The sequence below is a fragment of the Equus przewalskii genome, chromosome 3, assembly GCF_037783145.1.
Source record: "Equus przewalskii isolate Varuska chromosome 3, EquPr2, whole genome shotgun sequence".
Taxonomy (NCBI): domain Eukaryota; kingdom Metazoa; phylum Chordata; class Mammalia; order Perissodactyla; family Equidae; genus Equus; species Equus przewalskii.
Window position 1 is genome coordinate 100,373,660 of NC_091833.1, and position 23,998 is coordinate 100,397,657.

Genomic DNA, 23,998 nt, shown 5'->3' on the forward strand with positions numbered 1-23,998 from the left:
CTACTATGTGTAGGTATAATTCTATGACCTAGAGATAAGGGATTGAACAAAACAGTCTCTGCCCCCCGCCCCCCCCAACCCCCAGAGCTTATATTCCAAGTGTGAGACCAGAATGGGTATGCAAGGAAACCATGATCATGAATCACATGGACTTTGGGATGCCACCGTGCTCAGCACTGTACTTGGATTATATTATTTGTTTCTCGAGGCAACTTAAGGAGATAGATACTACTATAACCTCCATTTAATAGGTGAGGAAATAGAGGCTTAGAGAGGCTAGTGCGTGCAGAAGGAAAAGCAGAAGGCTTAAGACTGAACCTTGCAGGATATGGACCAATGAAGCTGGTTAAGAGAAAGGGGAAGTAAGGAAGAAGGTAAAGAAAGGGTCAGAGAAGTGGGAGAGAAACCAGAAGCTGCTGGGAGCAGTGATCAGTGTCAATTGCCCTGAGAAGCTAAGCAGAATAGGAAATGAGAAAAGATCTCAGGATTTGCTCAAAAGATACTACTTAGGACTTCCCAGTGGTCACTCCCCTCAAGTATTACAAGTAGATGCTGAATATCAGGTTCCTTCACAGATCGAGAAATCTCTAGTGAGAGAAGGGACATAGACCACTCCTCTCAGGTGTCAGAGAGAGAAAGAAGTGAAATAAAATAGCAGTTAACAAACACGACCACATGAAGTTATTTTCTACAAGGAGACAACTTCCTTTGAGGGAAGGTGCAGAAGAGAGAATAAGATGTTTGTGAGATGAAGAAAAGGAACGTTCCCATGTGGTTGGAGGAGACGGGATTGAGAGCCAGCCTTGGATGGGAGGACTCATCTTGAAGAGTGCAGGGACGGATGGTAAACGAGACGTAAGGCCTGGATCTGCTGAAATGGAGCTAGGTAACGGATGGGGAGACTCTTGCTTTGGACAACTAACTTTTTCTTCAAACAGTAAGATTCCATGTTACCAGGTACAAGTCTTGATCAACAGAAACGACTGGGGCCTAAAAAGAGGCAGGAATACTTTCTGTAGTCTCTTTGGGGAATTCATCAAATGGGATTCACTATTCAGTTGTTGTATTGTTGATGTCTACTGCAGTTTATTTATTTATTTTGCATTTCTAAAATAGCTGCTCCTCTTATCCTGTTGGTGCATGTCTTGTTCTTGTAGGAAAATGCTGGTGATATTAAAAGGAAATTTGTATTTGCACTTTCGTTAGTCTTTCACATCCTCTTCCTGTCAACTTTATTAGTGTGAAATGCCATTAATCATTACAGTGTCATAAAACACATTTTACAATAATGTTATTTCCCTCCAAGGTTTATTTCTACCATTCTAAGAGATATTTGTGTTGGAAATAGCTTTCATTTTGAGCCTTTCATCTTGAACTTCATAGTTATTCCAGGGACTACTGCCCCTTAGTTGATAATTGGTTTTGGATGCCTGTTACAGATTTTGTAATCTCCTGAGGGAGCTCTGTAAAGGGATGGGTTAGGCCAATAAAAAGACCCTTAGTTTTTGAACAAAAATCACCATATGGTCTTTCCCTAGGACCAGGTGTTCAAAGCCTAGGGGGGTGAGAAACCCAGTCAGGGTCATCATCAGGTAGAAAGGAGCTCTTTGCCCTTGGGAGGCTGTAAAGAGTGATCAGTTCCTGAAGGATCTGAAGAATGAAAACCAGGGTTGTTGGTAAATTGAATGGGCTCATATAGTTCAGGTTTGGGGTATCCCAGGAAGGTTAGCCAGGGAACTGGAATGGGTTGAGGAAGAATCCAAGAGTTGCTAGGTCTCTAAAGAGAATTTAACATGGAGGGCATCCAGAAAAGAGGGGGAGTGGTGAACAGGTATGAATATGAGAAAAGGTGCTGCAGGACCAGCTGGTTGTCATTCTCCTTTGCTATACAATCGACTCTTAAGTCTTCTGTGTGGTCGACAGCTCTTCTCTATTTCAACTCTATTCCCAGGCAGGTCAGGAGCAGTCTTTTTCTGAGCATGTGACATTTACAAAATACTTAAAGAACCCCAGCTGGTATAATATGGTCATTCCTTTTTTGAAATGGTAGCATTTTTTTAAATTGCTAGCCTTTATATTCTGACTTTTGTGTCTTCTTTATCCAGTAAAAATGCACAAGATGGAGGCAGTTGATGTCTTTCCTTTAGAAATTTGTGTGTGTGTGCATAGTGTGGCCTGTGTGAGTGAGCTTAGAAGTAGAACTTCTGAGGCCTGCCTACTGCCACACGAGTGATTTTGGAAGTAGACCCTTCCCTAGTTGAGCCTTGAGGCGACTGCAGCCCTGACCAGCACTTTGATTATAGCCTATGGAAGACCACAAGCCGGAATCACTTATCGATGCTGCTCTCAGATTCCTGATCCACTAAAGTTGTGAGATAATGGTTGTTATTTTAAGCTGCTACACTTTGGGGTAATTGGTTATGCAATAATAGATAACTAATACACAAAAAGTCTGGAGGCAAGGTGGTTCCAGAATTGGATCAGAGATTCAGTGATGTCATCCAGGCCCAGGTTCTCTCTGTGCCTCACTCATGCACCTTCTGTGCATTGGCTGGTCCTTGGGCTCTCCCTTCATGATCATAAGATGGCTGATTTAGGCATCATACACTCAAACCCCAAGGCAGGAAGGAGAGTTTCTTCTCGGGCATCTCTTTTTAATTGGAGATGAAAACTTTTCTCAGGAGCCACCTACAGGACTTTCCCCTTAAATTCTTGAGGTCGTGATGAAGACATATATGATGTCCTCGTTGTAAGGCAGGATGGGATAGTAAATATCAGGCATTTTTGTCCTCTGTGATGGGAAGTGATCTCTCTCAGCAAAAAAAGAAGAGCGAGTCTGCAGAAGAGATAATTCCATATCTTTCCCTCTGTGAGTGGAAGCCTGTAGCTTTGGGCAACTTTTATATGGTGGCAATAGCCATATCCTGAGTCCAGGACTCTATTTAGTCTCTGGGCACTGACTGCTTGGGCAATTATATCTCCCATTCGCCTCTTCTTTCTTCATAGCAGATATTTTCCCACTGAGACGTGCTTGCGTGCAGGGAATTGGGAGGGAGGGAGAGAGGTATGGATTGGTTCAGGTATCCAGCTCCTGGATGCTGGGTGAATCTCAGGGGACTGCTGCTGTAATAGAAAGCATTGTTTCCTCTGAAAGTTTGGGCAGAGTTGTTGAAAAGGGATGGACTGTGGTTTAATAGTTTTGCTTTTCCTTCAGCTTCAGTGCAACCCCTGCTGCTTCTGACTATGGCCGTAGCCTTCTAGAAGAGAAATTATGGAGAGAAACAAAATCACATAGTTTGTCCTCATGACTGCTTTGGAAGTGGTGGGGAGATGAAGAATACGTATGCGGCTGGGGGGGCGGGTGGAGTTTGAAAACACAATGACTTGCAAAGGAATGGTTGAGCACAAATTCTGGCTCAGAAATAGAGAGACTCACGGAGATATCTGAGTTGCAAGAGCAGGTAGTTTAACATAGAGAGGCGGATGGTACAGGGAAGATCAGGAGATCTGGAGATAAATGTGTTCAAACGTCAGCTCTACCCTTTATTAGCTGTATCATCTTGGGCAAGTCATTTAACCTCTCTGAGGCTCAATGCTGTCATCTGTAGTATATGCAAGCACCCAACATAGAATGTAGTAAGTACCGTATTTCTTTCTTTCTTGTGAAAAGTCAAATCAAGTCACTTCTCTTTGGTAGAATCTTGACGTTTGTTTTTTTTCCCCTTCCCCCAGCTTCTTTTTCAGAGCCCCATGTCACCATTTCATTCCTCATTCGTCTCTGAGGACGTCCATGTGCCTACGTATCTGGCCATGTGGAAGAGGCATCCGAGGCACACAGGCACCGCTGGGGGCAGGAATTTAATTTCTTACCTGTCACAGGCATATTTGCATTTTGAAAGAGGAGGACTGAATGGCTACAAGCTAATGCAAAAGCATAAATCATGAATAGTAGGACATCAGTGGATGAACAATTTTTTGGGGAGCTGTGTCTCTCTCTGGCTTCTTAAATCATCCTATTCAGGCAACCGCCTCTTCCTCCTCTGCCCAAGACCAACTTCACAAATGCAAAGTTCCCGTTAGAACAAAAGGGCTGCATACGACACGGGACTATGCCCTCTTTACCCAGAGGATGACTTGTTACTTTCTTCTTTCCTTTCTAAGGGGTGAAAACTATTCTGTTGCCTCCTGCTTCAAGGCAGGGACAGACTAGGGGGGGTTCATTCCTTCTTTGTAAAGTGTGGGAGGAAATGGAGCTGAGCTGTCCGTGATCTGTAGAGCTTTGGGGATCCCCTTCCCTGCTGGCCCTCTGGAGATAGTGGGGAGCACCTCCCTCCATTCTTGCCATGGCTTTGGGCTCCCTTGTGGGGTTTTCCCTTTCAAAATCTCCATCTTCAATTGATTTCACCGTGCTATGGAAGACTGTGGGCCCAGAAACTCACAGCTAAAACTGACTCCAGGAAGAAACTAATGGAGGGGTTTAGAACTTGGGCTTTGGAGTTAGACTGCCTGGGTAAAGTCTTTGTGCTTCCACTCAACAGTCATGACCTTGAGCATGTTATTTAATTAACCTCCCAAAGCCTTGGTTTCCTCATCTATAAAACTGGATTAATAATAGTAATAATAGACAGGGCTTACCTGAGCATGTATCACATGCACAGACCTGTTATAACACTTTATATGCAGTGACTCATTTAATTCTCACAACAATCTTAAGAGTTGGGTATCATTATCCCCGTTCCCTGTGAGCAGAGCTGAGGCAGAATAAGGTTAAGTGATGTACCCAAGGTCACACAACTAGTCAGTGGAAGAATCAGGATTTCAGCCTGAGTAGTACAGGTCCAGAGCCCCTGATCTTAACCCCTCCACTACCCTGATTTCATGGGAAACCTTTGGGGACTCATTGAGATGACACAGGCAAAGTGATACAATGGCTCCTTGGTGGCTGTTGTTGCTAGTATTATTTTCTGTTCATTGGGTTACTTTCCAGAGAAAACCTGAAATGTATTCTTAGGTGTTGATGAGATAAGGAGTTATCTGTTACTGACCCTTAGAAGTTGGCAGAAAAAAATTTTAATGAAGTCTTTCTCCTTCTTTGGTTCCCTCTTTCAGGTTCAAATGCTACCAGCTAGAAGTAGAACTTTAATGTTTTAAATACCTGAAGGTGGATAGGTAGGTTTTCTGACCCCCATTTTAAACACAAAAAAGAGGAGGCAGTGATGGATCACATGGCTAGTTAGTGGTGCAGCAGGGTCTTACCATCCAGGGGTCCTCCTGCATGACCCCGGCAGGAGGTTGACTTAGATATGGTGGGAAAGTAACTAACAGGGAACCTCGGTGGTTGAGAACAATCATGTCTGACATTAGATCAAATCCTTCTGGATCCAGTACCAACACCGTGTCTTTGTCACTACATAATGAGCATCACAAGAGGGTGGCTTGTGGTGGAGTCAGTCATATGTCTTGGCCTTAAAATTGTTGCAAAGGAGAAGTGAAGGCCAACGACTGAGTTGGTTTGTAAGGACCACAGGAAGTAACAGCCGTATTATTGAAGCTGACCTTCTGCTTAAACCTGTAGCCATTTCATCAATCACCCACCGGTTGGGTCTCCTGAAGGTCAGTCAAATGATTCTGTTAATCGCCTGCTCATTCTCAGGTTCTCGCTTCAGGAGTAATAAATTTTTAAAACTTTTTAAAAAATGAAAAGTTGGGTGACAGGTGTGTGTGGAAGAAAAATAATCAGATGGAAGAACAGTCATTTAGGAGCAAGCGGTCGGAGCGAGTGCTGGAAAAAGGTAAAAGTTTCCCCTGACTGAGGAAGACCGTGCTGACTCGCAGAACTGTGCCTGGGTGAAAGCAAGGGATGAGGTCCTTGACTTACCCAAGGTGTGTCCTCCACACCCCTCGGTTCTGTACCTCTTGGCGTCAAGTGTTTCTACTACTGAGCGAGCAATGCACAGAGCCCAATGCCGGGAAATTCCTTACAGAATTAACCACACAGATAAGGTCCTTGTCAGTGACGAGCTCTGATGAACAGGCTCCTTTGAAATCAGAGAGCTGCCTGACCCACTTCTCACTTGTCATCTAAAATATCAGCCTTCCTTTTGTTACACAGCTTATTGGGAGAAACAAAAAACACACGCAGACCCTTAAAGAGATATATCTCCTTTGTTGTAAACAAGTTTATTTGTGTGCAAAAATAGATACTGTTATTGGTAAGATGGAGGAAATGGAGCTGCGGAATAGAAGCACTGAGCAGAGAGTTACTTGGTCATGTGGGTTAAAATACTACAGTTGTTTCAACATCATGGGCCTCCATGTCAGAAAGACCTAAGTTGAGTCCTCTTTCTGCACAATTAGCTGTGTGACCTTGGGCAAGTTACTTAGCCACTCTGAGTCTCAGCCTCAGATAAGTAGATAAGTGCAGTCATATTTACCCCTTAAGATTTTGTTAATGCTTATGTGAGAGGCTTCATTCATTCAAAGACTGTTTATTGGTACAATAAGCATCCTGCAATAGCATACAGGTTAAAAGCATAGATTCTAGAAGCAGAATATGTGTTTGAATTCTGGCTTCACCACTAACTTGGTCAAGTTACCTAAGGCCTCTGAGCCTATTTTTGCATCTATAAAAAAAATAGGGATAATAAGAGTGTCTACCTCGTAGGGTTCTCGTGAGGATTTGTTGAGTTTCTATATGTACTGCCTGGCCTTAGAAAGTGCCTGGCACCTAGTCAATACTAAGTAAGTGTTAGTCATTGTTATGTGGTAGGGACCATGGCAAAGCAAAAGAAAAACCAAAGGGAAAAATAACAGAGACAAAACCTTTGACTTCATGGAACTCCTGGTTTTGGGGGAGAAGACAAGACACATGAGGGCTGCAGCACAGAGCCTGGCGTCTGTATTCAGTGGAGGGAAGCTGTAAGAATCTTCATTGTTACCAAATTTACTTGGCTTCAGTCACCAGAAGCCAGCATCTGAAAGGCGGAGTTGAGCTGTAAGTCACGTGTAGTCCATATGTCAGGCCTCCACCTCCTTCCAGGTCCTCATCTCGCCTCTGGGATGGATGCATCCTTTGAGATAGGCAGGGGAATAGAGGTGGCTGCCTGATGGCCCACTTATAAAGTATATTTTCACCCATGATGAAAAATGTTGGGTTTCTCCATCTTTGGTTGGTTGTGATTCTGTCGTGCATTACTTGTGCCCAGGAGAACACAGACTGCAACATGCCAGAGCACCTTCAGGGATTAACTCCATCATCCCTCAGCAAGGAGTTGCTGTTGAGAAACATGTCCCGTGAGATTGAAGGGCCAGGAGAATAAAAAGGCCCACCCCCAGCGGTGTCATCATATATGCAGTGGATACATGCCTGAAAAGTTGGGGATCAGGTGAAATGAAACCTGTTTTCTCATTGTTTCATTGCACGATTGGCAATTAAGTCCGTTGAAAACATTGACTCTCAAATCTCTAATTTCCATAGAAATGTGTGCTCTAAGAAATAGTCAGGCTGTGCATTGTCTTCCTAGCCAATATTTTCTACTCATTAATTGGGGGACAAATAATAGGAAAGGCCATTTTTTTCTTTCCCGCCTTCTCTCCTTTTCTCAGTCCCTCCCTCCCTCATTTCTTTTTTTCTTTCTTTTGTTCTACCTTCCTTCGGTCTACCCTCCCGCCTTCCTTCTCTCTTTTTTTCCTCTCTCTCTCTCAGAGGTAAAAGAGCATCTAAAACACAGGAGAAAAGAGACACACCTAAGCTGCCAGGATACGGCTCTGAAGCAGGTCGCAGCATATTTCTGAGAACAAAAACTGTGATCTCCTGCCCTTTTGGCTTCTTGGGAAGTTGGTTTCTTTATTTGGCATTTGTTTAGCATTTATTTACAAAGTTTAGGCAGCAGCTGCGACTTCAGCAGGTACACACAGAGAAGAGCTAGCAGGTTGCCAAATTCCACAAGTACAAATCAAATGTAATGCCACGTTCCGTGAGTTCTCGGTATTATGTGAAATTAAACTTTGGACCGTCAAGTTGCTGTATGAGAAGGGACACTTCCACTGATCTCGGCGAGCCAGTGATCCACATTAAAGATGAGATGCGTGTCTGGATGGGATGCATCAGGGCAGTCCTATTTGACAGGGGGCGGGATGTGCGGGGCATTGTTCGGGGAAAGAGCGGATGGGCTAGATATTGGCTTTCTGGTTGAATTGGGCTGGGCCTCTCTAATAATAGCTCTCGGAGGGAAAGGCCAATTTGCTCTCCTGCTGTTTTCTAGAATGCTTAAATCCCTTTTTCTCAGTGGCCCAGTTATGTACCTTAAGCATATGGGAACTCCAGCAACTATCTGCCCCAAATCACACATCCTGAGCACATTTCTAGCAATGTGCTGTTTCGATGAGGAGCAGAGAGAAGGAGAAGGGGGAGGCAGAGATTGCCCCATGGCAGCTGAGAGCAGGAGCTGCCAGCCACCCTTGCAGAGGGACTGCAGAGGAAGTTTCAGTGCCCGAGGGCATTGCGCGTGTCAGTGGAGCTTTGCCACCATCTGTGGTGGGAGTTGGGAGTGAGGACACCATGTGTGAATCAAGGTGGGACAGTCTGCCTGGTTCTGGCTGGTGAATTCTTTGTTTGTTTGATTTTACCGTTTTGGGTTTAGAGAGCTAGACACAACGATCACAATTGCTTGGCCTAACTATACAGGATTCAAGATAGAAGGATTTTTTTCTCTCTCCTCCTGGCCTCCATTATTTCTTTTTCCATCGTCTTGAATACCTCCATGTCCACTTCCTCCAGCATCCAACTTCCCTCCATGTAACCCAAGAATGAGGTTGTACAAGGACCGCTCAATAGATTCATATTCTTTCTTTCTCAAGATGCCTGTGAGATCACTAAACTTTGCTTTGCTCTTTGCCCAACATTTGGTCAATTCAAGCCTTCTTATTTATCTACACCATATATCTATGGGAAAAGTGAAGCTAACAGGCTATTGGCTCACTCAAGCCAAAGACCATTTTGTTGTTCAAGTACATTGGAAGAGAGGGGAATGTGGATTTTACCAAGTGGTCAGATCACAGAGGTATAGACTTGGAAGGCAAGAAAGACCCAATAGCAGAAAGCAGTGGCAGATTTTGCTGGTCAGTTAAACTGAGAATGCTCATGCCGAGATTTTTCTCAGCCTTGTAAGCTCTTCTTCCTGTTCTAGGAACAAACAGTTTCCATTTGTCATTTTTTGCTGTGGGAAGGTATATCTGGAACTCAGCCCCTTAAGCTCAGGGACTGACTTTCTGGTCACTAGGAGTGACCTAGGGGAGGATGTGGATGGTGAGGCTCTCTGTTCTGAAAGCAGAGGCTCAGAGTGCAGTTCGACCACTATGTGCAGACGCTCTTCTGGTGAGGGAAGGAAATAAGAAAGTTAACTCGACTTTGTCCCTTTTCTTACAAAGCTCACAGTATAGGGAACTGTCCGTTTGTTAAATCAAAATTGCAGCACTGGAAATTCAGAGACTGATCCTCACTCAGGCGCTAAGAGAACCCCAGGGAGGAGCTGGGCTGGAGGTCTCTGGAGGCTTCTGAGAGGACGGACACACTCCTTCAAGATTCATGAGGGACAATGAGGACCGAGCCTGTGCGCAGCATCTGAATTTTTGCAAAATATTATTTGCTCAGCAGTTGTTTTCTCTTGTGTGTTACCTTAAGGATTGGTACTATAACCTTTCAAAATTAGGGATTGAGCCTGGACAACTCCCAGTACCTAGGACAAAGCCCAACATATAGTTAGTGCTCAATAAATATCAGTTGAATGAATGAAAGTGTCTTATGGGCCATTCCTTGGATTTGTGGAAAGAAAGCATAGATTTTTTTTGGGGGGGCGGGTAGCTAATTACTTTCTTTTCTTTTTTTGGTATTAAAAAGAATTTTAAAGGTAGAGATGCATGTAACAGCTGCCATCTTGAGCTCCTAATCTATGCTTGATGCATTATAGTGCTAGATTGAATTTAATCTCACAGCAGCCGTGCAAGGGAGTTTATTGTGCTATTTTAGAGATGACAAAACTGAGGCTCAGAAAGGACGAGTTCCTTGCTGGTGACACATAGCTAGTGAGTGGCTTGGGCAGCGTTTTTTCTCTTTTCTCTTTGACCCCCAACCAGTGCTCTGTCCCCATCCCCCTGCCATCTCCAGTTAATGTTCATAGCTGATTGGAAAGTCAGTCTTTTAAACAAGGGAATAAATGAAATGAGGGAATTTTATTTCCCATCAGATTTCATCTCTCTTAGAGAGATTTATGTCCCTGGATTGTGTTTCATGGAACCATTTTACGAGTAGCTAGATTTATAGGTAATAATCAATAGAGTGCTGAGCTGGGTTTCTGTTGCATATGTATACCTTTCACAAAGAGCAGGTAAAATGGTGCAGGCAAGAGATGGTCTTCACAGTTCCTAAGCATCCTAACTGAGCTGACACTAGTGGAGGGGGGCGACGGAGGGAGATGGAATCTACATTAGGATAGATGCTTGGAAAGTAGTGGTGGTCCTGCTCTATGTTTGGAGAAGGTGAACCATCAGAAAAGGGTCATCTGTCAGGAGACCGCATAACTCACACCAAAGTCTCCACGTGTATGTTTGTGAAAATGGATACCCATGGAGGAACGCCCACTTGGAGCTGAGTACATCCTGGAACACATCAGGAACGTGAATGTGAATTCCTTTTGATGTCAGACTCTACTCAGCAGAACTCCACGAGGATGGGTTGCCTGATCCTTGATACCCATGCATTTTGCTTAGAGGTTATCTATGATCACACGACCTGTGTTTGTTTGTGTGCGGGACTCAGTCTGTTCCTGTGTCTTTGATACCTTCTTTTTGTGGGTTATTTTCTTGCCCTTTTGGGGATGCCTCATCTAATTTCTGCAGGGTTTTAGTACCTAACAAGACATCATCCGGTAAGAGGACTTAAGCTATTTCTTCTCCTAGATATATTTGAGTTTAATTTCAGTACCCTTGGAGACCAGAAAACCTTTAAAAGGCAAAAGAATGAATTGCTAATTATGGGATTTCAGGATATTGAGAGAGCAATGTTATAATAATTTCCAGGGCAAAGGGCTCTTCCCAGATGCCTTTCAAATATGATCACAGAGGTCACTGGTTCCTAAACTTTGAAGTGCATTAGAATAACCCTGGGAGCTTATTAAAAATACAGGAGTTCTAGAGAAGGGCTTGTAATCTGGACATGCAGGTCTGAAATAGGACTCAAAATCCTAAATGTTGAGAACATGTAATGTAGACAGCTGCTTATTCTGCTTTTTTCTGGTAAGGTTTGGAAGTCACCAGCGTGAGCGTGGGCATGTGTGTGTTTGTGTGGGTGTGCACCTCGGTGCACGTGTACTTCAGGACCTAGAGCCAACGTGACTTTGGGCTGCTATCTAAGCTGTAAACATGGTTTCCATCTCAAGAAAAAGCAAGCAGTGGGCATTTCCCTTATTTACTGGAGGGATTCAGGTACTGCTGCCCTTTCTCTGAGTCTTTGCAACTCGCCTGTAAATGTACTGTTGACTCCCACTAAATGTTCATCAGATCATCCCCTGCTTCCTGGATGGCTAAGAGTGTCCACTAGTAGCATGTTATCATCACCGCATAGTGTTTTTATATTTATGCTTTCTATAGCTTCGCTTCTTCAGATGTCATAATATCTTCCTTCACTCCTTTCTTCCATCCTTCCTTCTTCTCTTCTTTCCTTTCCTCCCTCCCTCCCACTTTCCCTTCCTTCCTTCCTTTTATCTTAACATAAGGAAATCAGTATGAAACTTAGTATTCCAAGAAGCATCTCTCTAGTTTTTTCCATTAGCCTCTATGTATTATATATATGCGCATCGCTTGTGCATTTGTATTGGCAGTGCATCTTATAAACGCTGCCATGAACTCCGTTCTTCCATCCAGGATGGGAATGGAGTTTTTAAAGACAGTTGATGAGGTGGCATCTGTTGGCCAACAGTTTTATGCTGCAGTAGCTCTGAGCAGATAACATTAATAGGAATCACATTTTAAAGTTGTAAATTTGATGTAAAATACTAAATTTGACAATAATTGTGTTATAAAGCCAAAATTCTATTTATTAAAGGGCTCCCGTCTCTCCTTCGTGTGAGGGGCTCTGAAATTCTTGCTTATACCTGCCCCTAGCAATTATCATGCCTTCTCTAAAATTCTGTTTTATTTTTCCATTTTCATAACAACTACATTATGATGTGACATATTTTTTTCCAGATATTTTGCTTGAATAAATAAATAGGATATTAAATTCAACTGGGGTATTAGATTATAAATTAGTTCTGTAATAGGCATCATAATGTTATTTAGATTTTCAGTTTACACAGACCTTGTAGCAACTCCCCAGAGCTATGCTACAGAATTAGAAGTAGATAGAAGTTGATGTCAGAAAATTGGTTTTTGTAATATGCTGATGCCAGTAGAGTTGTGTTGTGTGTAAAGGTATTTAAGTGAAATCTTCCTACTTACTTCATTGTACAGACAAAAGATTGATAATGATTTCAGTGACTGATTTGTTGGTGCTGATATTGGCCATATGTGAAACTAAAATTTTTCTTTCCAAAATTAAAGCAGTATTTACATATGAAAGCTAAAAATCCATTAGTAGAATGATATCAGCTGTCCCATGGATGGATGTTTCTCTTTCATCTGATTGGTATAATAATGACATAACCTCCCAGTGGTTTCTTTGTGACCACGTTAGTCCTTTCACTTATATTTCACGTCAAGGAAGATACCCCACCCAGAAACACTGTGTGATTATTGAAGTCACTAGCAAGCAGGATATAACCTTATTGAACTAATATGTAACGCACACCAATGGAAAACCATACACATTTGATAGAAAATGTGAATTAGCCAGGTGAGAGCTGATAGCAAGTTAAAAAGAGAGCACCTGGGTAGCAAAAGAAAGTTTTCTTTGTAGTGGGTACTTTCATAACTCTAAACCAGGGTTGGCAGACTATGGCAGGGGCAAGACAAATCCGGCTATACTTTCTGTATAGCTCACGAGTCAAGAATGGTTTTTGCATTTTTAAATGGTTGAATAGAAATCAAATGAAGAATAATGCTTCATGATGCATGAAAGTTATATGAAATTCAATTTCAACGCAGGTAAATAAAGTTTTACTGGCACACAGCCGTACTCATTTGTTTACAAAATGTCTATGGCTGCTTTTGCACTATAGCGGCAGGCTCGAGTTCAGAGACCAAATGGCCTGCAAAATGTAAAATCGTCACTCTCTGGCCCTTTACAAAAAAAGCCTGCTGACACCTGTCTTAAGCCTAAACCAGGGTAGACTGCTATGTCCTCACATCTCTGAAAGCCCTACCCTCAAGGGGGTTGGTGAGTAGGAAGTGGGTGTCTTCTGCTTGGGATCTCTGGTCACTAGTGAGCAGAAGCACTTTGCTTAAAAGGGAGAAAATGAGTGAACAAATGAGAAAGATTGCACTCCTGGGCCTTGGTTAAAAAAATGGCCAAATGTAAAATCAATCCAACTAACTTCTGTAGCACGACTAAAAATATCCTACTGGGATAAGCTCACTTCCAAGTTTTATGGCACTTTTATCCAAATCCCAGAAGGGTGATACTCTGTGAGACTTACAAAAGTGCCCCAACAAAGTCTATTTTAGAGTCTTGCCACCCGTACAACACTTCTGGAAGGCCTTTGTAGGGTGGCCAGGCCCGACCTGGGCCACAGTGTCCCTGCACCTCACCAGCCCTGACATTTTGAAAAATCTTATTCTCTCTTGGGCCTCAGTCTTTTCATCTGTAAGCTGAAGTGGCTCATTTCAATGACCTCTAAAGCCCCATTTGCTTCTGAAATGACACAGTGTCTCTGATAATGGAGACTCTGACTAGCCTAAGAAGGTTCCCGTCCCAGGAAATGTGCCTCTTCTTTCCGGCACCTTTGTAGCTTCCTCTTGCCTCTAAAATGTTGCCTTTCATTAAGGGTTCACAAGTCTTGACATGTTTGTAAAGAAAGACACGGCAAGAATTCATATGCCTCGCCTTATAACAAACATGTTGTGAATAACCTATATTTGGAATGCAATTTGTCATGGGGATGCAGGCAGAGTTTTAAATTTGAGCAGCCTCTGAAATGCGATGTTCTATTCTTCTCAAGCAGATCCCTGAGCTCCTCCACTTTACACCTTGAATGGAGTCTTTATTGGAGAAGCTGCTCTCCATTTCCGAAGAATGGGAACATTTGCACTAAACGATGTAAGAGATGCCATTGTAATTTTCATGAGAATTACCCTTTCCAATGAATGTTAGATTAAGAACCAAGTAAAATCCCTTGAAAGTGGTTGGAAGATAAATTAGAGCTGAGCTGCAGTTAGGTAGAACTAAATTTTATTCCTTCCCTTTAAAATGGTTTTTAATTGATTTGGCATACTTTTTAAGTTAATAATGAATACTGTACCTGAGTCTGCATGATCACTCCTGTGAATTAGATCTATCGCACTGGAAACAGCTTTCCCTTACAGAGGACAGTGATTTTAATGAAGAGTCTTTCCTTATTGCACCGATGGAAATGTGGTTGATGGTGGTTTCAGACAGTTCTCTAATTAGCAGTCCAGCCTGTTCCCCTGAATATTTTACCTGAAACAGGATAGGAAATCTAGACAGGAAAGGTGCTTTCTCATAATGCTGGAGTTCTTCCTCACTTTGCAGGAGACCATGTAAATGCATGGAGATCTTGGAGCTGGGAGCATCCTGTAAAGATGTTGTGAGGCCTAGAGATCTTTAAAAGGGGTAGAAATAAGTAACTCTGAATAAACAAATGGTTTTTATGTTGGAATAACAAATTTCATTTTTTTGGGGAGGGTGGGCACAGAGGAGAGGCATTAAATCCCCAAATTGGGGGCTAGTGATCAGATTTCAGGTATGTCAAGGTGTAATGTGGTTGGAGGTGGGAGTCTCATGGCTCTTATACTCACTTGTTGGGGAATGGAGTTTCTCAGTCTCTCCAGTGGTATCACCAGAGGAGCATGGGGTGTATGCCAGGGCCATGTTTAGAGGCCATGGTTAAAGCCAACATGGATAGAGGGGCCAAGAAAGAATGAACCAAAGCCAGACATTCCCGAAAGGTGAAAATATAAAGAACAGAGTCTTCCCATTGACTCACAACACTGAGTGAGTGAAAAGGAATGGACAAAACATGGAAGGAGACAAGAAAGGAGAAAGACAAAAGTTTGAAAAATATAGTGTCCTGAGCGATAGATGCTAGCATTCAGCACATTTCTACTTTAAATAGGACATTTGGTCACTATTATTAAGACTATGATCTCAAAAATTTAGGAAAATGTTTGATCAGATTTGCATTGATATAAAATGATAGTAGCAACCACTAGTCTGTCTTGAAGACTTACTATATTCCAGATGCTAGGCTAAGCGTTACACACAGAAGGATCTAATTTAGCTGCTATTAACACCCTATGAGGTAGGTACTACTATGTTTTCCATTTTATAGATGAGAAAACTGAGGCACAGAGAAATTACCATTAGCCAAGTTCATATGGCTAGAAAGTGATAGAATAAGATTTTAAACCCTGGAAGAATGACTCCAAACTTCTCGATTACACTGATTCTGCAGAGGGAACTGGGTTCACTACCTCTAAGTGGAGAAAGAATCATATTTCCTGAACTCAAACCATGGGAGTCAGAGCTAGGGCCAAAGTGAAGAGCTGTTGGTTCCCATAATGCACTTAGAGCCATAGACTGCTGCGTGCTTTCTCGCTACCCAACTGTAATTAAAATTATCATACAGTATAATGATTTCTAATACATTTCAGAACAAATCACCATCTTATATCTGACATGTTGTTAATGTTTACTACCATAATTACTAATTTGAAATATAAGGCAGCAATTTTTATTAGTGTTTGGTTATGTATAATTATGTCAAATATGAGACTGCAATTTAGATTGAACTGTACTAGCAGAGATCATAGAAAATGATTACCCTGTATATTTGACACCCTGGGTATTTTATGTTTCTATAGATTTTTTTCCCCCTTCAAACCATAAAGAATTATTTAAAGATCATCCAAAGGTTATTTATAATGCTTTTTATTTAAGGAATTTTAGAGCATGGGAATACACATAACTAAAAATGGAATGTACTGAATCATGGTTTAATAGAGAGGAATGTAAGCTACGATCAGTGAATGGATCTGATGTGCCAGACCCTCTCCTGGGCACTTTGTGCATCTAATTTCTAATCCTCACAAGGAGTATATTATTTTCCTGACTGGAAACCAGGATCCAGAGAATTTAAGAGATGTTACCCATCTAGTGAATGGTGGAGCTAAAATTCAAGTTCATGATCTTTCTGGGAGTTTTTATCCTGAGTGGTTAAAAAAGAGATCGTTTTATGGTAGATTATTGTCAGAATGTGCTTTCCTGTAAAATTAGTAGTGTCCTGTATTTAATGAGATGATGTATATGCTGGTCCTTCCTTATATATTATCTCAATAAATAAGTTCTTTCAGGTCCATTTTAGAACTGGCAAAACTGAGACTCAGAAGTTTCAGAGTCGTATCAGGTTTGCACAAGTTAATACGAGAAGAGCTAGGACTTTAACTAAGGACTTCTGAATTAAATTCTAGTGTTTTCTCAGGACAGGTTGTTACTAGCTTCCTTTGTAACCGGTTACTGCCAGGATGCTCTAAAGCTGCTCTTTATTGCAACAGACCTTGAGTTCTTTGATGATGATGATGATGATGATGATGACACAGTTTGATGATGAAGGTAGCTAACAGTGATCAAGGACTACAGGCTAAGCTATTTACATTTATCATACTTATTTAATTCTTGTGATATGCCCCTTTTATGAATAAGGAAACTGAGATATGCAGAAGTTCTTACAACACAGTGGGAGAGTGAGGACATGAATATATAGAGCTTGTCTGATTCCAAATTTCATTCTCCTACATATTCATTTCCCATGGAGATAATAATCAAGTTATCTCTTGGGATCTGTGACCCTGATTCCTTATCCTTCCCCAAGAAGATCCATTTTCCACTCCTCAGTATGTTTTTTGTTACGTTTCCCTGAACACTCTCTTTTTTACTAACATATTTCAAAAATCCAATGATCAAAATTTCTTTGAACGTTAACATTTCAACAAATAACACTTGAAAAAACAAAAAACAAGTACAAAAACCAGAGTCCAGAAAGATTACTTCTTGGTCCCACTGCTTAATCAAATTATTTAAAAGCAGTAAATGTTTTAGATTTTAAAAGCAATAAAACTATGTTAGAGAGAACAATAAAATAGTAACATTTTAATTCAGTCACTGATATAATTTGGTGAATTTCCACTCAACTGCTCGTTCACACGTACTTTTTAAAAAATACTGTAAGCACCATGAAGGCAGGGAATATATCTGTGTTGTTCACTGTACCTGAATCGTAATATAGTTCTCGGTATATGGTAGGAATCCATGAGCATGTACAAATTAAAGAATCAATCAATGAAGTATAAATGTTAGTTTGTGTTTTGCTTTTTTATTTTCTAGTTAGTATGTCATATACATTTCTAATCATAATCCTTTTAAATCTTGCTTAAAATTAAATTTACAGAGTGATTATTGGTGGAGAAATTTGCATCCTAATCAATAGTGAGATTTTTGTGTTTGATTGATTCTCTCAAAGCGCATCTTGCTCTTTTGGATTGACTCAAAGCCGAAGCAATAAGCCTTTGTAAAACCAAAGACTGTTTTCTCTGAAGCCCTACATGGTAGCCTTAGAAACCTTTTAAACAATCTCACCCCGAACCCATGTTTTGTCATTCATCGATGATGTCTGTGCCCAACAGAAGGGCATCTATTTTGCCTTTCTATTCCATTCGTGGTGAGGGGTGTGCTGCCTCATCCCCACCCTAGCTTGACTAGCCACCACTAGGCCAGTGCCTTGTACTTGCAAAGCCAGCATTAAGAACTGGACAAGGCAGGGTTTGACCATGTGTCATAACTGAGTGAGCTGGTGGGGTGGGATCCTGATTAAACTCATAGAAGTGAATTTGGCTAATACTGGGTTCTATCTGAGCCATAGGGCACCAGATCAAATCACACTGAAAATTAACCTGCCCTTTCGGCCAAAATGAAAAAAAGAAAATATTTTGTCTATGAATGTTTTACTGGACTTTATAGTAAAGACTCATGCTGCTTGATTAAAAAATATACATGTCAAGATTCAGAACCTTACATTTTAATATATCAAATTAAATTTCTTTGTTTGTTTGTTTCAAGTGCTTCCACCATCACAGAGACGTATGAATCAGTCCTTTTAAGGTTCCTCATGAAAAAGAGACTTGTAAATCCTTTAACCCAAATCTGAAATTGATCCCCTAAGAAAAGTTAAATATCACCATTGTTTGTACATTGCTAGATCACCATGAAGATAATTCTTTTATAAATACAGATGGTGCCCTTATGGAAATTGCATGACAGCAAGTAGATGCCAATAGAGGAAGAAAACAAAACATTAAAATGGTATTCAGTAGAATTATGCTTCTTTGTCTAATTTATGGCTTATTTGAACTTGTGATGCCCTGTTTTCACTTTGGCTTTTAATAAGTGCTCCTTTAAAAACTTTTAAAATGTAAAATAATATGAATTTGATTGTCTTGGGCATAAAATGCTAATCATCGATTAGCAGTGAATCATGGCTATAAAGCTTCTACTTTCTCACCCCTTCTCACCCCAAGCCATTCTTATGAATTGATGAAACTGAATCAATCGCCAGGAGACTGAAATCACAGCACTAGACTGATAGTTACAAAAATGAGCTAATGAATATGTTATTGGCGAGTTATTGATATAAAAATTAATACTCAGGGTATACTCAGGCAAGGGGGATGGGGAATGGGGGCAGGAACCTATATTTACTGAGTACCTAGTGTGTGTCAGATCATAGAAACAACCTCATATTGGGCCTCTGCTGACGCTTTTTCTCTTTTATTCTCTCTGAGCTGTGTTGTACCCAAATAACCACCCCCCTGCCTTTATGATCATCAGTTAGAGTACAGCGGAATTTTATCATGCTATCAGGACATGGAGGGCATTTGAATATTAGCATTACATTTTCCACCTTCTCCCCTCTGTTTGTTGGTAGGTGGAATGTTGAGAAATGTTGCCCAACCTCTTTGAAATGGCACGTGAATAATCCCGTAATCAGTATAATGTATTCTGTTATGGGAGTAATCAAGTCGTTCAGCTTTGAAGTAAGATCCAATTTGTAGAAAGTGGCTGATGAATGCAGTTTCAGGTATTTAGAGGAGGCTGATGTTCCTGGACTATTTGGGTCTTCTGGTTGAACAGGGAAAAAAGTGCTTGAGGAAACTGAAGTGGACCATTCTAAAAATATCTAAGTTTTGGGATATATTTTCCTAGCAGGCAGAATATGCAATTTAAGATTTTAAAATTAAACACGTCTGTGTGCTTTTGAATTTAGTATTGCCGAAAGCTTAGTTGGTTGGAAGCGAGACACGATGGTGGCCTGAGCTAAGTTTGAGGGAGGATGGGCCCCTGCCTCCTCCTAGGCTGTCGTTTCCCTAGATCTTTGTTGGGTGGGGTCCTCCTTGGTATTCAAGTCTTAGTTTAAATGCTCCTTCTTCAGCCATGCCTTCCCTGAGCATGTTTTCCTGCTCCCAAACCACATCTCCCTCTCTCCTTTTCCTCTTTGATTTTCTTCATGGCTGTTATAACCAAAAGAAATTCTTATTTTCTTGTGGTCTCTGCTCCTCTGGAAGAATGTAAGCTCCTTGAAAGCAGGAACTTTGTGTTGTTCATTACGGTATCCACAAGACCCCGTATGGTTCCAGACATAATGGAGGCACTGATGAAAGATGGATTGAAAGAATGAATGCTTGAGTCTAAACTAATGGCCCCAAGATTCCGTGGCTCAGAGGGTCCCCCTTCCTGTGCATCATTGGCGTTCCTAAAAGAGTCAAGGGAGCTGCAATTGTCCTTGCTACAACACTGCCCACCAGCTCCTCAGTGGCACACCTAGGGATTAAGGTTCACCTAGTGGGTCCTGTCCCAGGTGGGAGGCTGCTGCTAATTGGGCAGCTTTGGTTCCCAGGCAGGCCACAAGCCGGCAGCAGTCACGCAAAATACTGTGAGTGTCCCTGCTAGTTAAGCTTCATATTACTTAAGACATCCATTTCAAAAATAACTCCAGCATCTATGGTTATGTTCTGTACTTGATTTGCAGGGCTTTAGCGGTCCAAATCCCATTAATGCCAGAGCCCTTGCACAAAGCCTTTTGTATTGACTTGGGTCAACTTAATCTGTGGGCTTGTGTTTCCCTCCCCCACCTTAGGCTTCTCAACAACTCTCTTGCTGACCCCCTCTCTTGCTTTTTCTCTCTCTCTCTCTCTTGCTCTTTCTTGCTTGCTTTTTTTTCTCTCTTGTCCTTCCTTCCTTCTTCTGTTGCTTCCTCCCTTCCTCCCTCCCTCCCCTTTTTTCTCTCTCTTCCTTTGCCTCAGACATTGTGGGTGAGTCCTGTGGATTCTTTCCTCCGGAGACTGAATTCTAAGCACATGACGAACAGTCTTGGCTCTAGTTTCCTCCTGCCTACCCCTTCCACTTCAGATTTATTTAGTGTCCAATATTAAGTAAGATCTTCATGAAAAGCCCCATATATAAAAATCTTCATGTACACATAGGTAATTTTTGGACTAATCATTGGTGGAGCAACACATCCCTATAGAATTTCTTTTATTTTTTTCCCACCATCGAATTTCTGTTTATGAAAGTAGTACACGCTCACTGTGAAACATTTGGATAATAAAGAAAACCCAGGGTGACTTTAAGCAGCAGGTTCCCCCAGTGTGGCCAGAAGAGGATTTGGCTTTCAAGAGAATAATTAACAAAACTCGTTTTAAGAGCCCATTTATTGCAGAAAATAGGGGAATTACCTGTCCAAGGGAATGAGAAGCGTTCAGATGTTGCCGACATTTCCCTCAATGCACTGTAGTCCCAGAATAATGACTTCTTTTATAGGAAAAGGAGGAGAAGTTGCTGCGGGCCAGTGGATAGGAAACAGACTGCTAGGCTTTCTTGGCTTGCAGAAAGTATACCCATGTCTGCCTTTTCAAAGAAGGCCATCAGACCACAGCAGAACCCGATAGGGTATATATTCCTTATCTTTTTTGATTTATTTGTTCTTATAGCAAACCCACATTTCCCAAAGTCTGTTCCATTGAACAAGTGTCACATATGATTTTCCATGCCAAAGGGTTCCACAGTCAAATAAGTTGGGAAACCCTCATCCCATTGTTCACATTTCTTGGAGATATGCGATGCACATTAGCATATTAAAGAATAGGAAGGCCTGAAGTAAAGGGACCTGCGTTTCATTTATTGTTTCTAAAACTTATTTGACTGTGGGCTTTCTTTTTCAAGTAACGTCTGCTACTAGATAGAACTATTTGGCCATAAAAACAAAAACAAATTAGCAAAAGCAGTTATTGTAGACTTAACTCTGGGTGCATAGTCTTTATTTGGGGGCTTTTGCATTTCTGGTGTCCTTTTTTTCCTGGAGGAGAAAGTGAGTGAGGCAGGGACTCAGCTATCAATTCGCTAGTGCCAGTCACTGTGCTGGGCTCTTTCCTGGTGGTACTGCATTTGAACCCCATGGTGACCTGCATGCCTCGTTTTGCAGATGAGCATCCTGCAGCTCAAAGAGGTGATGTAACTTGCTTACGGCCACTCAGCGAGGGAAGTGGTAGAGCTGAGTGATGGCTACGGTTGCCCACCCTATGCCAGGGCTGTCAGTGCTTCCAACACTCATGCCCTTCAGCGCAGCAGACACGGCCCCCACTGTACCCTTCCCACTGTTGGGGCCCCTTAGCGGCATTCATTGGTTGCCTTTTAAAAGAAACTGGTGTCAGCAGAGTGGCATCACGCACAGACCCCTATTGGTGAAGACTGCATACCCTTCATACTCAAACAACTGGAAATCAAGCATGTGATGTGTATGTATCCATATCCATCCATCCATATATATGTGTACACATATATGTAGACACATGTGTATACACACACACATATATACATATATGTATGTATGTGTATATGTAGTTGCCGGCTTCCCCAGAATCCCTTCTAGGGCCTGAAGCATAGTAGGAGTTTGGCGACAAATATTTATTGATGTGAAACAGGGAAATGAACGCTGTATGAAGTATGAACTCATGTCCTTACACTCCCTAGCTGCCTCTGCTTTGTTATTCTCCATAGCCACCACTGGACGTATATTTACCCTTTTACTTTACATTTACTTGTTGATTTGCATACAGGGTGTCTCCCCACATTTGGATGCCTCCACTCATTTTCCTTGGGGAGGCAGTTCTTTAGCTCGTTTATTCACCACTGTGAACCTACAGCAGGTGTTCAGTAAATATTTGGTGAAAGAATAAATGGTTGAATACAAGTTTTTACCATTACTTCTACTTCCCCCAAAGTCCTCAAATTCCTTGCTTTATTTGTCTACTTCTCTCTCAGGAGTAGTTAAAATGTACTGAGGTCTGTAAATAAAGAAAGTCTATATTCTTGGCTATTCCACTATAGCAAACATGGGAGGGCTCTGGGCTAATGGGCACGGGGCTGTTTGCAGGGCAGAAACAGCTACAGAGTCTAGTGTAGAGGAAGGTATGTAGTCACAGGGACAGTACACAGAGTCGCCACCATATGCTTTCAACTACAGCCCATCACTGTCACAGCACAAATCTCGTCAGCAGAAATCCCAAGTTAAAAAAAAAAAATCCAGATAGCTCCACTTTCCATCCAGTAAAACTGCACCCTGCTGGGGTTCTTAACCTGGGATGGAAAAGTATTTCAATATAATGAATCTCCATTGCGAGCCTTTAAAAACCATTCTTCTTAGAAAGGGTCCATAGATTTCATCAGACTGCCAAAGGGATCTGGGAAGGATCAGGACCCCTGAAAAGCCCTGACTAATGTAGACCGGGTGGAATATTTTGGTTGACGCTTAGGTAAGGCAAAGGGAAAAATAAGTTTTCTTTAATCTTTGAAGTTAAAAACAATCTATGTGTTTATTCAATATTTGCCCCTGCCCTCCTCCTCTCTGCACTTGTAGGTGGGTACAGTCAGAATCAGACACACGCACGTGCATGCACACACACCTTACACACTCTCCATTCTGTGATGGCAGAAGTGCTTCTGATGAAACCCTGTGGTTTAGGAAGGTAGGTGAAGCAGAGCTCCACTGGCTCGGCAGCCTGTGGTGTGGCCACCTTCCCTTCTGCGGAGCCATCAGCGATGAGCACGGGACTGACGCGGAATGCAGAGTGTGGTTGAAAGGCATTCTGCCAAAATGTTTTCCGACCGAATGGTAGAGATTGAAGCTCGCCCAGCCCTGATTGGATTACTGCAGCCCCAGAAGCACTTTAATCTCAACTGCTGCTACTCAGAGTGGGGAGGGAGCCGGGGAGGAGAGGCAATGATTGAGACGTGTTGCTTGGTGAAGGCTCTTGGAGGCTTGGGTCTCCCAGCTTTGGGGCTGGCGCTGGGAATAGGAAACTGCTTGTCACAGAGATAAAGTAAGGGATTCTTAAGTATGGGTCTGTTGATAACTTCCCTTTAATTTGGATTCTGTTGTATAAAATCTTGGTCAAAACAGGCTTTTAGCACACACAGCCTGGTGGTGGCAGATTGTGTATCACTGGCTGATTGTATTCAGGGAATAAACCAAAGCTTTAAATAGTGATATACTTTCATAATGGGTGTGTGCTGGGGGTGGGGAGGCAAAGGAAAAAAAAGAGCTGGATTGTAAGAAAGAAGGGACCCTTTCGTAACCAGAAACAGCAAAGTAGAAGGAGAAAGGAGTAGAATAAACTGTGAATGAAATAGAATAACCGGAAAAATATTATAATCAAAATGAATGATGTTTATCCAATTACATACTTGTATCCAATATTAAAGTAGTTGGAAAAATGT

At 41.9% G+C, this 23,998-nt stretch overlaps 1 protein-coding gene across 4 annotated transcripts in view; it reads left to right on the forward strand.

Annotated features, from left to right (window-relative positions):
- The window catches only part of PPARGC1A (PPARG coactivator 1 alpha), a 609,701-nt gene that overhangs the window by 146,716 nt on the left and 438,987 nt on the right, over positions 1-23,998 (forward strand). For 2 of the 4 annotated variants that reach the window (XM_070613065.1, XM_070613067.1), the window contains exon 2: positions 14,157-14,251. The exons of the other annotated variants lie outside the window; for them this stretch is intronic. The gene's annotated coding sequence lies outside the window, so the exon portion shown is untranslated. The remainder of the gene's footprint in view (positions 1-14,156; positions 14,252-23,998) is intronic. 4 annotated transcript variants of the gene reach the window in all.